Genomic DNA, 15,746 nt, shown 5'->3' on the forward strand with positions numbered 1-15,746 from the left:
ACATTAGGTTTTTCACTTTATTTACCCCTCACATCCTGGGGAACACATTTTAGGAGCTTCTCTTTTCTGTGCACACTTACCATCACAGAATATATTTCCTGGAGTTTCCCACCTGAGAAATCACTGATCATTTATAATTCCTCAGATCATCTATTTCTTTATTATATCATACACAGCTATAAAATACTACAATATAGTGTTACATGTAAAATTAGGACCTTGGGAAGAGATACACACGTTGCACAGAAGTTTAATAAAGCAAATATTTTCCAATGCATACAGCAATCAGAAATCCCAGTGGAGGTAGATGTAGTAGACATACTATAGTAGTCTCATGAGACCAAAAGACAGGCAAAAGTTGTATACAATTCTTTAACATCAGGTAGGGAGAAAGAAATAATGGAAGTCAGTCATCAAAGGGACTATAATCAGTGCAATTTTATGGAACAGATAATTAATTCTTTAGTAGATTGCCATTCTGCCTCCGCCCCCCCCCCCCCCCCCCCCCCAGTTTAATAAATTCAGTCTTTATATTTAAATGTTATACTGGTAAGTACATGTACAAAACAGTTATACTGTATAGATCCGTATAGTGGTGGGACTTCTAGCTGGGCTAGTTTTGAACATGTGAGGGGAGTGTGAATTATTGCTAGAGTGTCAGTGGGGTGCAGTTTGCTGGTCATGAAGAGAAATCATTAACTCCTCACAGCATCAATTTGTTGTGAGGGCTATGTTCACACCGGTGCCAGACAGTATACCGAGCACTCACAGCCCTCACTGACATCACCCAATTAAACTGTGAGCGCTCAGTGCCAAAATTACTCTGAACACAGGACTATTGCAGTTCTCCAGAACAGAAATTTAGATGTATTTCACTGATTTATTTTAAGGGCATCGGTTAGCAGGTTTCTCCAAAGTTACTCGTTCAAGTTAATTCTGAGTGTTGCTAAACTTTGATTCTTCTGTTGCTTCAGTTTGTGTGAAATCTACAGAAATAGGCATTATAATAAAATGTGATATCATGTAATCACATATTTGTTTAGTACCTAGCTAAGAAAATGAATACAAGTTACACTAAACCTGTGTTCTGTGCCGAAGTGAACAACTATCATAAACATAATGTTTAATCACCCACTGAAACAATCAAACCATACAAGTGCTGTCTTAAAAATTGAAGTGACAAGTAAGCTGGCTCATTATGATTTTTTTCACACAATTAACATTCTGCACTGGTATTTGTCTGTCTAAATGGCCTGGGTATGGAAACCTTTCCCCCACCATCCCAAACTGTTGCTTCCTGCTGTGAAATCCTCCGGTCCCCAAGGCAGAGTCCAGTGTGCAGGACCCAGGCGGGTACCGAGCAGGGACCTGGCCATGTTGCTCCACCACGTGGGGAGTTAGAGAGTATTAAGAGTAGCTGACAGGTTGCTGCCGTTTACTGGTTTGAATGGAACAGTCACACAAACATGGAAATAGTTCCTTTCTGTTATCTGGAAGGCTTTCATCTTAGAACAAAAGGCTGAAATTTGTGCATTATCAACTAAAAAAAAAAAAAAATCCTTTGTAACTTAGCCCTTTTCACAATAACAGTAATTTTTTCACTGTCTTCTCATTAACAATATCCTCTTTTGGCTCTGTTAACTCTTCCATCTTTTTTTTTTTTTCTTTTCTGGATAGTTTCCTGGGGTTTTTTGTATATTCAATATTTTGAGGTTAGCCTACTTTGTGATGTTAGGGTTTATGTACATTGATCCACTTTCTTCACAATTTCATCTTACTTGTGAATTACATCCTCATCTTCCACTAATACTACATTCATCTGATTTTTTTTTCCATTAGCCTGATTATTCTGCTTCCTTTAATGCTTTTACTTCTGCAAATGGATTTCTTGATTTTTTTCTTTTCACATAGCAGGCTGCCTTGTTCTTTTTCATTTGGTTTGTTGTTGTTCTCCAAGCTGTTCATATGCCAATGTTAATTTATTTCAGTTTCAAATGGGTTTCATTTTAAAGTAACAGAGTGGGGCCCTCTCACAGCAAAATAGCTGCCTTTAAAGAAGAAATCTGGGGATGTTCACCAGAGCTAGAATTGCCATTGGAATAAATTGTTTCTTTCATTTTCTTTCTATAAATTGTGCTGATAAAGAAGTGTCCTAGGCTCAGCAGAGAATAAAGGGTTAATCAGACTCTGCTTTGCTTCCACTAAGGTACAATTAAATGTGGTCCAAGATATTAGGGCATGATCTAAGTGGCAACTTCATGCAATGTTAAGCACATGAATAAGCAAGCAGAGTCCCATTTCCAGTTACTTTTCAAAGACATCTCCAAACATGCGTAGCCTTGTCTATTTTACCTTAGTACCTGTTATCTGCATGGCACAACATGGCAGTAACATATGCCAAGAGAAGGCTTAATAGGGGAAGAGAGGCATGGAAGTTGTCCTCCATGCCATGCAGTGAGGCTGCAGCTTTACAGGTACCTTCCTTCACTATTTAGTTTCTTCCTTCCACCACTGTATGCAATGCATCACTTGGATTATTTTCAAATTGTTTAATTTTTAAGGACAATAACTTATTTCAGAGTTACTCTGGACTGTGTCATTGTTCCGTAATAAACTATTATATTCGGGTACATGCTATAAAAAAGTCTGCAAGCAAATTAGCTCGGGTCCTCTGAAAGGAATGAGATTCTTATTAGTACATGTCTCTGAGCACTTGACTGCTGGTGGCAAGTGAGGAGGGATTGCATTTCTCTAGGAGCTCTGATTACCTTTCAGGTTTCCAAAAGAAAATGGACAAACCCAACCCTCCTGCCTTTTTCCTTGCCCTCTTCCAGTTCCCTTTTACAGGACAGAGGCTGATTTGCAGCAGCACAGAATGAAAAAACAGTAGTCAGAAACAGATGCCCCTAATTCCTCAGGAGGGTCTTGATGCAGCTTCCACCTGTACTTTAAAGCAGTTTTTATAAACTAGTGATGTATTTCAAAACAAACAGGCTGATTTATTCTATCTTTTTGTGTTGACTTAGTAAAGGTGATAATTTCCATGTCTGTGCTGAGTCATTTGTAGTAACTGAAAGAGATGTTCAGCTGTCAGCATGTTCTTTGGTGACAGAAGACCAAATCTATCAAAAAATATACATTTCCCCAACTCCCAGAGTAGACTATTAATTTTTGGAACAGTTACCAGCTAGGTTAAAAACTTCTATCTTTAAATCACTGTGAGTTTTGAGAGGTTTAACTTTACCATTATTGGAGCAGTATTTCATTCTTACTGTTCCACAGTGGTACCCATCTTTTAACAAGCTCACCTGTTTTAACTTGTCTCCTAGTGGAGGAAAACAGTTATTTAGCCAGACTATTTTTTTTTTTTCGTATTGAGTCAAGTCCTATTTGCCCACTTTAGTAATAAGGAGATTACACTTCACATAGGTGGAATTATCCTCATTACCCTTCTGAAGCTTTTTTATTTGAAGGGAGGTCTGAATCCTCCAGTATTAAATGTATATTAACATTGAAGATAAATTAAAGGCATTGTTTAAAAACAACAACAACAAAATCAAATAAATGTTAACAGTTTTATCTTTTTTTTTTTTCCTGTGGATTCCCAGATGCAATGATTACCATACCCATTGGTGTACTGGGAAGGCTTCCCAGAGCAAAGATAAATAACACTTTCTAATGAACAGTGAATGATAAATAGAAAAATAAAAATAGATGAAGCATAAGAGATGAAGATAAATATTTCTCCCCGTCTGGCTAATATTAAAACTTTATACTAGGCAATAATACGCTTATGAAAAGTTTAGGAAAGCATTTGAAGAATAGGGGAGAGCCAGTGTGATCTATTAATAATTAGAACATTTTCCCTGAACACAGCAGCAAACTTAAACAAACTACAGAAGAAATACTAAAATTTAAAGAATGTAAATTAATATATGCTACTTTTATTTACTTCAACACCAGTTTTTTAGAAGATGCAATATCATTCCCAAAAGACACTGCTTTGTCAGCTGGAGGAAAAGACTGCTTGAGATACTGAGATTATGTAACAAATTATATTGATACACAAAAAAAATCTTTTATTTCAGTTCCTTTACCAAGACAGAGGAAAAAACTGTAGTTCATTTCCTTTCTACTGTCTGGATTCCTACTGTAGGAAAAATTAATCCCATGAAAATTTAAGGAGTCAGAACTGTCATTTCATTTGGAAAACCAAAACTGGTACATTGGACAAACTGGCAAAATAACGTCATTTTGATAAGGCTTCATCTGTAAAAAGAAACTATGCAGGATAAATCCGTGTTTTTATGCTGTGTATTCTTGCCTCATGAATACACTTGGAAGGGTTCAGCAGATTCCTAAAACTGTGTTTCTGTTCTCTCCCATTGCAGTGCACAGTGCCAGAGCCTTTGCTTATCCATAAGGGCAAGAAAGGCTGTAGGGTGCAGTGCTCATGGAGGAGCACGGCTTTCAGGATGAAAGAGTTTAGAGGAAGCACACAACGTGCAGATGTGGCTGCAAGGCAGCTGCATTTTAAACTGTTCTCCAATACTTTGTCTTAAAAAGGAATTAGTTCAGCTTCAGGAGCGTGGCAGAACTTATATTGATAGCTTGAGCAGGACATTAAGACAAACACACAGACAAGGCAGCATCCAGAAGCAGAGCAAGAAAAGAGAATGCCATAACCTGAGTTTCAAGAAAAGCCAAATTTATATGCAGAATACCATGCTTAAATGTGTAAACAATTCAGTGCAGTGAATAAAACTGAGAAAATGAAGGCAAAGCTCCTTTATGGGAGCAGTGAGATGGAGTGGAAGAACATGAGAAACCATTGCCTGAAAAATGAAGGGAATAGTGAAGCAGCTGGTGAGGGTATGAGATAACTGATCCCAAACAGAGCAAGACTGCAGAGCTGGAAGGTTTTACTTGAAATCAAGAAGCACAAGACAGAGTAGATGTATTACAAATCTGAGATCTATGACATCCACAGATAACTCTAAAAAACCTGTTTTCTAAGAAATCATTTTTCTTTTGTAGGACAAAAGACTCCATGTGATGGAATGTATTCTTGAGAAACAGAGGATGTTTGCCAGAGCACAGCAGACAACTGTCTAGCAAGAACAGCAAACCAAAGCAGCTGGTGACTTACAATAAATACATAGGCCAAATGAAAGGAACCAAGAAAACAGAACAGAGAATTCATCTCATCAAATTTTAGCCACCTAAAAATTAGGAATACTCACTCTAAACTGGTCATTTCTCGTTAGTGGAGAAAACAGGTTCCTTTATTGGGTGAATTATTTCAATCTACATCAAAGACAAGTGGGACTAACAGTTTTCTAAAAATGCCTATCTCTTCCCCCTGACAAGTTTTAAATTTTTACTTTAGCAGATTACTTATGAATTATTAATATTAGATGAAATAAAGGATTTCTCTCAGTGTAAATATTGCATTGGGAAATATCATGGAAAGAAGGGGCAGAATAATATCTTGCCTTTGAGCCATGACCCTAAGTTTTTGAAACAAAACCACTTTATGTCCTAAAGCAGGGGTCCTCAAACTTTTTAAGCAGGGGGCCGGCGCATGGATGAAGTGGCAGGCAGTCATCTGCGGCTGCTTGGTTTCCCCCCCCAACCCCCGGCGGGGGGGGAGGGGTGGGGGTGGCGGGGGGGGGTGTCTGTAAATACCAGGGGCTGTATTGAGGACCCTGGGGGGCTGTATTCGGCCTGCGGGCTGTAGTTTGAGGACCCCTGCCCTAAAGTGACTTCTGAAATGAAAAAAAAAAAAAAGAAAATACAAGCAGTGATTCAGCAGACAGAGATCTCCATTGAAGAAGATATCTGCAGTTTGACTCTAGCAAATGTAAAGACATCCAGTGCACAGAAACTGCAGGAGGCAACCATTCAACTGCCACATTTGCAATGATGCTATTAGATTAACGCCCAATCCAATTCCAGATGGTATACAGCCATCTGCAATGTAATCCAAGCAACACTGATAAACTGCAATATTAGATCAATGACCAATTTGATTCCAGATGGATTGTGGAGCCAGCCACGATGTAATCCTAGCAACACTGATAAGCAGAGAAATATGACAGTGTTATAATGGTGTACACTGAAACTGAGGCCAGTGGGAAAATGCAGGCTGTCAGTAAGACACCATAAAACAAGAGACAATGCTGTTTGGAGTTTGGAGTAACCGACAGAGACAAGCACCATTTGCTGTAGGGAAGCAAAGCAATACAAACTGCTCAACTGGTCAGAATATAAATTGAGACCATCCTCAAAAACAGACAGAGCTGGTTCCTTCCAGCAGTCTGAAGAAAACAAGGAATTCAAAGATTTAAAAATAGACTCATTTTCCTCCTACTAGGTAGTCCATAGGCATGAGAAGTGTGAAGTTAATTTATCCCAGTGCAAATATCCTCCTTTTTATTGTTTTATAATCATTTTTGGCATATTGAATTAAATAAACCACCCTCTTGTCAAGTGTTGCCACATTACCATAGAGGCCAGTAGATGGTTATGGTTGCAGACATTTGTATCACACAGATCATCTGAAGTATACCAGATCAAATAATAGAGGGATTGGCAGCCATTGCAGTTGTACCTGATGCTGTTGTTGTTTTAAATGACAGAGATCCCAGTAAAAATTATGATGTTGTGCTGCAACAAATTAAAAATACACTTTCAAAGCCTGATGTTCTGTTGGGTTCAAAGAGGCTGAAGTTGATCAGAGTTGAATGCTCTGGTTCTTAGGAATCATAGTAATATACAGACAGAAATCAAAGCAATTTTAAACACACAGGCCAAAAGATATGAATAGATGTTTTCATATTTGGTACACAGCTTTCAGAAGCCTCAAACGCCTTAAAATAATAACACAGCATAATGCAGCATGGCATTTGCAGCAAACTAAGTTGAAATAATGTATCAGATCTGAAGAACAGAACAGTTAAGCAGAACACCTAGAGCTCCATTGTGGTGAGTCTTTGGAAACACAGCTGCAAAACAAAAATCGCTTATCACTTTTAACAGTTCCCAAGCATTACAAAGATGACAGGCTCAGATTGTGAAAGAAAAAAATGCTAATTTATTCATCATCCACCCAGCAACAGCAGACGGTTCTGTTTAGTTACCCAGGAACTTTGTAAACTGACCAGTTGAGATCTTTTCCCACACCTCCTCAATATAACCTTCAATGTCTCTCAACTTTTAAGATTCATCCTTTATGCTACTCACATTTTCTTGGCTTGATACATTTAGCTTCATTCATTCTACCCACATTATGGTACCTGACAATTGCATTTTGTGGAAACAGACTCTGAGGAAGACACTCGGGCAAGAACTGCGACCAAATGACTGAAGCATGCCTAACACAGTATGCTCAAATAAAAGGTCACAGCAGAATTCATGTGATTCAGAATTAGATGGGAATGACATGGAAGGCATCTTTCAGATGTTAGAGACTGATAAAGCATTGGGAAGACAGGTTTAAGAGACACTGTGAAGAAAATAATCTCTCCAGGTAAGTGTTGAATCATCCTAACACATTTCCTAGAGACTAGTAACACCTTGCAGAGACCCACAGGCCTGTAAGTCATCAACCAGAAACAGAACAATGTTTAAAGGGAAGACAATTTAATGGCATTTTAGATGAAAAGGTAGTGGTTACAGAAATCAAGAACTTCGAAAAGGTGCCAGTAGCATTTCTGCCACAATTTCAGACGAGGAAAAATCTGTTTAGATTTTAAAGAATTTATGTAGAAGGGACAAGATGCCTGAAAAATGTGTGCACAAGTAATAAGATACAAGATGGATCAGAGAGAGAAAAGAACATTTAGGTTTTTTCCTTGTACCTTCCTGGAGCATTTCTCATAAGGAAAGGCTGAGAAAGCTGTGACTTTAGCATAGAGAAGAGAAGGCTCAGGGGAAGTTCATTAATGTGTTTAAATACCTGAAGGGAAGGGTGTAAAGCAGACAGAAGCCAGGTGTTTTTCAGTGGTGCCCAGTGATATGACACTGATAAGGGCCCAGTAATTGAAGACCCTGAAGTAAAACCTTTAAAACATCCCAAATACATATTTTCATTTAAATTCTTTTTATTTTGAACATAATCAGAATATTATTTACATGGCAACACTACAAAAATATCTCTTTTTCTTAAGAAAGTCTATTGTTTATTGTGTTCTTTCTGTCCCTCCCAGTTACAATTATAGCCATAATCAATATGATGACCAAAATAGTCTGAAAGATGTACTTCTGTGGTTATCAGTAGCAGAAATATTGTCTCCAGAGGAAATTTAAATCTATTTAGAAAAGAAAAAAGATGTAAATAAAATATTTTGAATGTAGTTACACAGATTACCCTTCCATATATCTGGCCAAACACTTCTTGTATTCTATTGTGTATTCTATTCCTTGTATTCTGTTAGTTGCAGATGCCCTCTCCCTGGAGGTGTTCAAGGCCAGGCTGGATGGGTCTTTGAGCAACCTGGACTAGTGGAAGGTGTCCCTGCCCATGGTAGGGGTTTGGAACTAGATGAACTTTAAGGTGCCTCCCAACTTAAACCATTCTATCATGCTATGATTCTATGATTATGCATGCCTGCTATGTGACCTGAATGTTCTTCTTCCCATAATTCATGTCCTATCAATAAAATAAATAGAATTACTGAGAATGCAGCAATGCCACATTCTTCCCCATTCCTCACCTCATTATGAATGTTCATATGCCTAGCTTTCTTAACTAGATTAATAAAATTGTACTTGGTTAATTATGACTGATTCTGAACACCATCTGTAATATTATGGATGTAAAACAGAGATATGAACTAGGCCAGGTTCTTAGTCACTGGTAACATAGAATTCCCAATTCCATTCTGTGCAAGACTGACAAATTCTCCTTTCATTTACATCAGTGTAAATTTGCAGTTCTACTAAAATCAGCCCAATTCACCTTGGTGTAATTGAGACCATATATTTGTCTCAAGATGTACTTCATTCCCCTATATGATCAGAGCAGAGACATCAAACACCTATCTTTAAAATGCATAGACTACAATACATTTAGCAAAATATTGACATAAAGATGGGAGAAAGATCTAAATAAAATTACCTAGGTGACCTTAATCAAACTGTCTCAAAACTGATTCATTTTCCCCCAAAAAGAAAGGAGGAGAAGTCCATAGTTTCACAGAGGTATTTTTGAGGGGAGTTTAAGAATTTTTTACTGGAGCGTGAATAAATGATGCAATCTGCTTAAGTATCTTATAAAAAAGCCATCAATAATATCACACTTGAGGTGGGCACTAGACAGGGAAGGGTGAGCAATACATTCCATTTGTACCTTTTCCTATTCTGCCCTGTTTTACAGCTACAAAATACATCACCTCAAGCTCCCGAAGGAAACTGTGTTTACCCAGCGCTGTTGGAAATTGGATTAATTTTTGTGTGCATCTAATTCTACAGGCAAAAATGTTGACTGGGATCATATAATAGAAAGATACAACAACTTACACCACCATAGAACAAAGAGCAGTAACTGCTCTGTCACTGGACCTAGAGATATTTGAACAATGAAAAGAAGGAATGAAAAATATGTTGTTCCACTTAATAACTCTGTATTTCATCTACCTCTTGTCTGCGCTATGTGGTGAACAATCAACATCTTTACAGACAGTCTTTCTTTACCTGGCAGGTGTCCTCAGAGAGATCTTGGTCATCAGTGCCTGCACCAGTGGCTGACCCAGTTGCACTCATGGGGTTATTTTTTCTGATTATCCTTCTGGAATTGAGTAGTGTAACACTTATTTTAAAGTACGGACATCTTAGTTGATGGCCTTCTTGAAGGTTCACCTCTCTGTCATAGAGAACAGGTTCAAAACCTCATGTGTTCTGAGAAAAACATTTATTAGAACTGCTCAAAATACAAGGGTTTTATTACTTTTTAAACAGTACTCTTACATACTTTTAGATTTTGCTTTTGCCAACTGGAATTTTTTCATATATTCCTCAATGAAAAGAATAATTCAAAGTTTAGGTAAGAAAAGAAAATACAAGGCTGTAGTATAAGGCAAAAATTATAACAACACAGTGCTTCTTTCTTTCCACATATAATTTGATAAAAGAGCTACATGTAAGTAAATCTCAAAGCTTCTGTTCATATTTCCTGATCGTACAAATCTAATGTTCATCAGCCTTATGTCTGTGACAAGATTCATGCAAACAGGCTGGCTTTGAAACATGCCTTGAAGGTCAAGAAACAAATGGTTTAGGACACAAATGAATAAAGTGCCCTAAAAAAAAAGGAGGAAGGGGGACTTTTATATTAAATCCCATATGTTTTGCAAAGAGAGAGATCAAGCTTTCATTATAATGACAGGAACGTGGCTCAAGCTGACAACATGAAAATGGAGAAAAATCTCTCATTGAGTGCTTTATAAGTTAAGATCAACACTGCAGTTTTCACATGAAAACCAACAGAAAGCTAGAAAGTTCTCAGGACAAATAAACTAATCTGAATAATTGATATTTCAGCCTAGTGGCTGAATGAAAAATATTAAAATTGTTTGGTGTCAACATACTGTTTTAATTCTTTAGGTTTTGTTGCAAAAACAAAGCTTTTTTCTTCTTTGTTGTTCCTTCAAGGTGAATAAAGTTTTTAATCAGATTCCAAATGAACCAATTGATTTTAGTGCTCTTTACCCTCTTATTATAATTAAAAGTTAGTATATTAATTTCAACACACTTGTTAAAATGTCAAAATCAAATGTTTTAACTTCCAAATATTTTTTTTTTCCTGACAAAACTCTCTGCTGAATTCAGCATCAGTTTACAACTGATTTTGGCTAAACCCAAACTTCATGTTTCTGTTGATAATTTATTTGTTGATAAGCTTTTCCTTGTACTTTTTCTAGTAGCATTCTGTTGTCCAATGCCTTTGTTGGATATCCAGCAAGCTTCTACATGTGTAAGCGTACTTTGCTTAGGTATAAACATTGTTGAGATGGAAATGTAGCCTTTTTTAAAATTCTCAGCAGTTCTGTAATCCCATGGATTTGGTATCAAAGCCTATCCTTGAGGGTTACAATTACAGTCTGCTTTTTGGACACAGAAGGCAACCATTCCTAGATACCATAAACAGATTTGATAATGGTATCCGTTCCTGGGTACATTTGTAATGTGATCAGTCAAGAACAGATGAGTATCCAGGACAACCATTGATCCGGGTAGGAAGGTGACAAGCAGTGGACAAACATCAGAACAGATTTAGAGTAGGAACAACCTTGCTATATCTTCTGTTTCACTTCAGCATTAGGAAAGTTTAAATGATGTTGAGCTAAGTGCTGTCCTGTCTCTGCTACGAGGAGGCTTCACCTGATAGACAGTGGTTATGTACAAGGGATTAACTGACTTGAGTGAGTTTCTCTCTGAGGTGGTTTTTTTTTTCCGTTAACAGTGATCACATATTACATCTTATAATAATCAATAATCAGGAAGTGAAGTCAGTGACAAAACTTTCACTCACTCCAGTTGGAGATTTAAATTCTTCTCTGATATCTGCCAGCCAACAAATCCCATTATATTCTTGATACCAAATAAAATCTTCTATTATTCCAATTAAATTTCTTAGGTGGTCGTTTGGGGTTTTTTTAGTATCACATCATCAGTATACTAAGCCTTGTCATTTCATGAGTTTTTACAATAAACTTTTTCAATGTAGAATAAATATTGTTGCTTGGCAATAAATTTTTGTTAAAATCCCATTACCATTTGATAGAGTAAGAGATAAAGTCATAAAACCAAATTAATTTCAAAATAAAATCATAAAATAATATTAAATGTTTTTAAAAAAGAATATTTAAAAGGTTTTGGCAGCTCATCCTACAGAATCTACCTCTTATCCACTTCTCCACACCACATTCTTACTTAGAATTTGAAATATCCAAAACCAAGGAGCATCTAAGAGGAATTTTACACTCTGAAACAAGAGTATAATCACATCACTGTATAAATCCATGGCTTTCATATCTTGAACAGTGTGCAATTCTAGTCTGTGTGAGAAACCCTGCAAAAGATTTTAAATGCTCAGAGGATAACATCAAAGATCAAAGTGTCCTTTATTTGCCAGTTTCCTAATGTTAGTCACTTCACACAGAAATTCAAATTTGAGATAAAAATTGCTAGTAAGAAAACACAGATTATATTTATGTTTATGAAATAGGAAGCAAAAGTGGGATTCTGATACCCAAAGCCTCATACACCCCAGAGTATCTCCAGTCTACCTATTTTACAGGACTGCCTAACCTGGACACAATAAATTCACAAGGCACCTTCTTTCACAGTCCAGAAATTCTCTAACCACAATTTATAGTTATGCTTATGTTTTCAGGAGTGCCTTTTCTGTGAAAACAATCATATGTGCCCCAATCACTTTTCTTTCACAATGCTGTTTTGAATGCATTGTTATATATTCTAAATAAAATATACATAAATCCCACTAAGTATCCTAAAAAGATGAACATCACATTGTTATACCCATCTTCTGCATAATGGTCTTGCAGTTACAGCATTCACCAAGGATTCAAGGCTACCTTCAGTCCAGAGATGATATCAACTACCTCCCTGGTCACCAACGACTCAGATTTTAATGTTCTGGGGACTCCACTGCTCTTCATCTACATTCATAGTTCTGGTCTTTCTAGTCACCAGTGACTCAGATTTCGGAAGGAGGGATGGGAAAGCCTCTGCCTCAGAGTACGGAAGAGCTTATGGTTGGATAGTTAGGGTATTGATCTCAGATATTGCCCTGACATCCTACTTTCTAGCCATATCAGGGGAAGGTCCTGAACATAGATATACTGCATCCTCCTTTACCTCACACTAATATGTAAACCCTTCTTTCACACCATGTTTTAATCAGATAATATAAAGGAAATAGAATCACTCCATAAGGAAGTTTAGAGCTGAAGTGCAACATAGTTTTTCCTCTTATGAAATGCATATTGTGTCCGAGCTGAAAGCTCCGCTATTGCCACACATGCAGGGGAGCTGGAGCGTCATGCTGGTGATGGAAAGCCTAACAGCAGCAGCAGAACCTTTCCCTTGCTATGACATTCATGATGGGCCCAAGTACAGATCCCAAGACATAAAATTAGTGTGAATTAAAGAATGTATGATTCACCTTAGCATCTTGTCTACCACCACTCCTCATTCTCTCAGGCATGTTTGGATTTGAAAGCTAGACCGTCTGAGACTCTGCCCATTCTGAACATAGGTGCTGGATTTTGTGCAATATAAGATACATGAAAGCAGTATACAAGCATATAATAAAGACAAATGCAGTGTCAGAAGCAAAGCTACCTAGGATAAGGATTGCGCCTTAAACGTTCCAAGCTTTGAAGCTATTTCTGACAATGATCAGCAGGTCAGAAAATATTTTCAAAATACAGCATAAATAGGAAGGGTGCACTAGACAGGAAGGGGAGAGTTGACAGACATCAAGCAGCACAGATCAATTTCTCTACCAAACAGGGAGGGCAAACATACTTTTCAAGTCTGTCCCAAAGGTTCTCAGCACTTATCTTTGCAGATAAATACTTAGATAGTGCTGCACAAGCAGTATAAGTGCCTGAAATCTAAGGGTTTCTTGGAACACATGAATGTGAGAGAGAAATTAATTCAGAAAGCAAAAGCAGGCAGAAGCAATTTAGCTGTAACTTGGCTTGACCTGCCTAATGCATGTGTTTTCATCTCTCTTGCTTTAACAAAGATTACACTGAGCAAATATATCCCTGAAAAGATTCAGTCACATACTGGCAAGTATTTCAGCTTCCTGTGTTCATTTCCATGGCTGAGAGATGCTTGTGAAGTGACTTGGAATACAATATTTAAAGGAAAAATCTCAGTCTGAGAGCTTTTATATATCTCAAGCAGAACTTAAATAAAAACAAGTGGAGAGTGAATGTAATTGCTCACAAAGGAAAAAGAAAGATGAACAGACAATAAAAGAAAAATCCCTCAATAAGAACCATGGCTGTGCAAGAACTTGGAAGAAAAGTAAACATAACAGAAACATGATTTATGTAGTACATATACATATAAATAAATATAAGAGCCTGGTCTATTTCTTGCAATGAGAAAGCTTTCACTCAGTTCCATGGCATAGAATTAGTCCATAAATTTACAAATTATTCAGTATTTAATCTAGCAAAGAAGAACATGTTTAATCTAGTAAAGAAGTAAAGAAGAAGCTGGTGTTTTCAATGTAAATCAGCTCAGGTTCACTCAGATATTACCTAGCTGAACATCTCATGTGGTTAAGCAGGTGTTAATGGCAATGCTAACAGTGCCAAGCACAGATCAGCCCAGGAACTACAGTAGAACAAATACCTGCTTGTATTAGATGCATGTGGGGAAAGTAGTTGGAAACATCATTTTCCTAGTTGGCATATGTTTTCCTGTAGCATCCATTCCAAAAATGCTTGAAGTAATTGGCACCAAAGGGGAAAAAAGAAGGGAGGTCAGATTAAGGCTACCCAAATCAGCAGAGAAAGATCATCACATTGGTAAAGAGAGCAGCAGTACAGACACTTATAAGCAAAGGGAGTAGCTGCTGTTGCCAGAAAAACAGTCAAGATGGGATGACATGTGTAATCCTTTGAAAAGATTCTTCAGGAAGAGTGGTAGTCTTGGGGTTTGTCTTTTCCTAGTTCAGCAGGACTGTTGCAGGGGCACTGGGGCAACATCAGAGCAAAACTATGTAGCACAGAACAGCAAGTGAAGAACACTAATGAGACCACATTTAACCACCTTAAACACAGCTTGCTCTTGTTTGCAAAAGGGAAGAAAAGTGAATATAGTGTTAGCTAGGAACATGTGGTATGAGATCTATGACAATAAAGTACCAGAGGGAAGTGTGTAGAAAAGGTAGTTTTAAGACCATATACTCTTAATGTGGATTAGAAAGTGAAAGGGTGCACATTTGTCCATGTGTCTTTGGCATTAGTGCAATTTCAGTATATTCTGGTCCTGAGACTTCGCACTGGGATTAATGACTCCTGATGTGAATGATATTTGTTCTGTGAATTTATTTAGCTATTATTAAGAATAAATTAACTATCCAGCATTTTGAGAAAGGTTTAACCTGTGAAAAGCGCTCTTTTCTGGAAGAGGGCAAGAGATTACTTTTAAGCTGATGCATATTTAGATGTGAATCATACATGAGTAAATTGATTTTTTTGCCTATAAAATTAGTCTATCTACAAGGCAGTAGAAAAGTACTAAAAAAATGAAGTCATTGATTGTGCAAACAAGTACACAGGTGCTGACTAAATGCTTCATGTTCTTAAACATACATAGAGTTGAATTTCAAGTTCCATGAGAAAGGTGTTTTACCTCAGGAAATCTTTAAAAGTTTGGAGATAAAGCTCTGGAAAACCAAGGAAAAGTTGAGAGATAGAGAAGCCAGAGGCCAGTAACAAAGTTTAAAAAAAACAGAAAAAAAAAAAACAAACAAACAAAAAAAAAAAAACAGAAAACAATTGCTAAGATGATTACTTAAAAGTATTTTTCACATTGGTTACCTGTACACCCATGAACATCTGTGTTCTGGTCCTTGTGTATAAGCCTGATCCAAAGCTCACTGAAGACAACCTGAAAATTCCCAGTCACTCCAACGAAACCTGGAAAATCATCTTTTGGTATATAACAAGCAATATCAATAATCATGCAATAACTAA

This window comes from Falco naumanni, chromosome 6 (assembly GCF_017639655.2).
Source record: "Falco naumanni isolate bFalNau1 chromosome 6, bFalNau1.pat, whole genome shotgun sequence".
In the NCBI taxonomy this organism is placed as follows: Eukaryota; Metazoa; Chordata; class Aves; order Falconiformes; family Falconidae; genus Falco; species Falco naumanni.